At 41.3% G+C, this 3,519-nt stretch overlaps 1 pseudogene; it reads left to right on the top strand.

Annotated features, from left to right (window-relative positions):
* Positions 1-2,528: 2,528 nt before the first annotated feature.
* Positions 2,529-2,616, top strand: LOC120098011 (small nucleolar RNA U13; annotated as a pseudogene).
* The last annotated feature ends 903 nt before the right edge of the window (positions 2,617-3,519 follow it).

Below are 3,519 nucleotides of genomic sequence, written 5' to 3'. Positions count from 1 at the left end.
TGTGTTTCTTGGTCATGAGATGACCATTCTCACGCCATGTCATTTTTACCTGACAGTCCACCAAAGCAACAGAGCTACTTGACCATGGTCTTGGGTTTCCAGAACCAAGAGCCCAAAACAGTCTTTTTTTTTTTTCTTGACTAATTATTACACCAGATGTCTTAACATAGTACAAAAATAAATAAATAAATAAATAAATAAATAAATAAATAAATAAATAAATAAATAAATAAAAATCAGAAAAAACCTAACTAACACACCCTCTTTATCCATGATTAGCTACCAATCTCTGCTACTCTGGGTGAAGAATTTAGCCCCATTTGAGTGTAATTTAAAATAATATGGGGCTGGAAGATAGCTGTGCTTCTCACACAAGTAGGAGGTCTGGAGTTAAGATTAAAACTGGTGGCAGTGGCACACGTCTGTAACCTCAGGTCTAGGGAAGAATAGGCTAGCCCAACTGAAGAGTTCAGCTCAGTGAGAGACCTTGTCTCAAAAAGTAAGGTAGAGGGTCTACAGAGACGGCTCAGTGATGAAGAGCACTGGCTGCTTTTCCTGAGGTTCTGAATCCAATTTCCATAAACTTCAGGGCAGCTCACGACCATCTATGAGAGTGGATGCCCTCTTACGGGTGTGCAGACATACATATAGACAAAGCACCCATCCATATGCACATAATGCATAAATTAATAAATATTTTTTAAAAGGCTAGAGAATGAGTGAAGAAGACAGTGTTCAGTTCTGGCCTCCACATGCACGTTCATGCACATATATGCACACCCTACACAGGCATACACACAAAACATGTACTCACATGCACACAAAAATAATTGTGACATGACTAACACTTGGAACCTTTCGTCATTTTAGAAATAAAAACGGAGAAGCTGGAGAGATGGCTTAGAGGCTTAGAGCACTTGCTGTTCTTCCTGTAGCCCTGAGTTCAGCTCCTAGCATGCACGCCCAGCAGCTATGACTACCTGTAACTCCAGTATAGATCTCTGAGCATCTATATACACTCTAAAAGAAGTAAAACTAGGAGTCATTTTCTTTTTTCTTTTTTTTTTTTTTTTTGGTTCTTTTTTTTCGGAGCTGGGGACCAAACCCAGGGCCTTGCGCTTCCTAGGTAAGCGCTCTACCACTGAGCTAAATCCCCAGCCCCTAGGAGTCATTTTCATGCTTCTAGAAGGATACTGACTTGGGATTTCTTCTCATATTAAAATAGTTCAGTAATAATTTAACTGTTCAGTTATTATATATTACACATTATACATATCATATATCATATTACATAGTTATTATATTTTGTGTATTAATAGTTCAGTAGTAGTTTGGTATGAAAACATTTGTAAACATTATGGGGATTTCAGAAAACGATATCACAAGGCCCAGCAGGGGGATGTTCATCTATGACTTTAGTGTGCTTTGAGTCAAGGCAAGAGGGTCACAGTTCAGAATTAACACAGGCCACATATCGAGATCTTGTCTCAAAGCAAAACCTGCTCTACCTCCAGAAAAGATGGAGACAGGACACGTCACGCGATGGACGATTGGATTTCTATGCTCGGTGATTTTAGGAAATCTGTTAGCATTGTGATAAGATACAGATGAGGACGCCCTTGCTCTCAGATATGAGTTTTGTTCCTTTTGGGGCACAGCATGGAAACAGTCTTTTAACAGCTATTTTTAACCCAGTGGTCACAAATATGTAGTAACCTTATAAATAATATATAATGTATTAATATTATATTCATATTATATATAATATATATTAGTATTATATTTATAATTCTACAATTATAATATAATAATTATATATTATATTATTATAATATAAATAGTATCCGCCTTGCGACACGCTTTCAGCTCTTCAGAACAAAGCTGTGGGTGGGAATAAGCTATGATGTTAGAAGTGGTACCACAGGTCTACCAAGAGTTTGTAAACTCGATCCTGAGGCTGATCCTGGCTTCCGGTAGTTGGGTTTTTGAAAAGTACCCATTCATCTTTAACTTCCATCTCTTTTATTTTCCCTCTCCAATACGGCTGCCACTAGACGAGTGCTTGCCATATGTGGGACACTAAGTTCCTCTGGCAGAATGTGTGACTCTTCCTGGGCCCTCAGGCAGGCACCGTTCTCTCCGCCTAAGAAACCGATTTTGAGATTTTGAGTAACTTGTGGCTGGCAATGAAGCTCGGTTGCGTGGCTTGCCTAACATGCACGAGCCCTCAGATTCAGTCCCCAGTGCTGACTAAAGCTAGGAAAGGTAGCTGTGATCCCATCTCTTAGCGGGAAGACCAGAAGTTCAAGATCATCCTCACTCTTGGCCATGTGGTGAGTTGAAGGCTAACGTGGACTACATGAGAACACCCCCCTCCTTTCACACACACACACACACACACACACACACACTCAAATGAATATACACAAATACATATACTCATACACATACACTCATACAAATATACACAAATGTGCACACACACAGACTTTAGTGTCATGATTTTATATTCAAGAAGTATACAGCCAATCCTTTCGGTTCACAAAGTCATGCCATTGCGTGACTTGTGCTGCCCATTAAACCTTGTCATTACATGGGCACATTACCTGTCTGATGTGAAGGAAAAAAAGAAGTATGCAGCCCATGACTACACCAGACACTAAGCCCCTACTGTGGACCTCCTCACCCTACTCCCACACTTGGCATTCCATTCTCCAAGAGAAGGGAATCACACTTAATTCTCCTGAGGCCCTAGGGTCACACAAACAGCCTTCTAAGTCAGGGAAAGATCTCTGTTGCTGCTGTTCTTTGGGAACAGGAGGTTGAGTAACGACCATCTTGTCTACCCTGGTCTCTTCATAATGTTTTTGCTTCTCTGATTCATAGGAAATCTGAGAGCTTTATAAAGCATCGGGTAGTCACTGACAGCCTTAAAACCCTACTATCCCAGTGGCAATCCATCTAAATCCCTCAACAGATGGCTAAGGCTCTGTGTGCTACTCCATCACTCTAATCAATACAGAGTGCTTTTGACCCAATGTCCTTTCTGTTCCTGTTGTGCTTGTACCTCGTTGGTCCCCAAGGCTTACCTGATTCCTTTCCACCACGGGGCACTTGTACTTTCCGTTCCTGACTCTAGGAATACTCTTCCTTCTATCCTTCGTCTTCAGTGCTGGTTCACTGTTGGCCACAGGACTTAGCTCACCCCACCCACTGCAGGTAGTAGGCTATTGTGGTTTGAATGTGAAATGTTCCCCACATTTCAGAGAGACACTTGTTCTCTGCTTGCTTGCATCAAGCAGGATGGATGGATGGATGGATGGATGGATGGATTTTTTTTTTCAGGTTGAGAGCTGGTACACTCAGAAATATGAACCAAAGGGGCTGGGGACTTAGCTCAGTGGTAGAGCACTTACCTAGGAAGCGCAAGGCCCTGGGTTGGGTCCCCAGCTCCGAAAAAAAAGAACCAAAAAAAAAAAAAAAAAAAGAAATATGAACCAAAACCAAGACCTCACCTGG

This window comes from Rattus norvegicus, chromosome 17 (genome assembly GCF_021556685.1).
Source record: "Rattus norvegicus strain SHRSP/BbbUtx chromosome 17, alternate assembly SHRSP_T2T, whole genome shotgun sequence".
NCBI lineage: Eukaryota > Metazoa > Chordata > Mammalia > Rodentia > Muridae > Rattus > Rattus norvegicus.
This window is presented reverse-complemented; position numbering and strand designations above follow the sequence as displayed.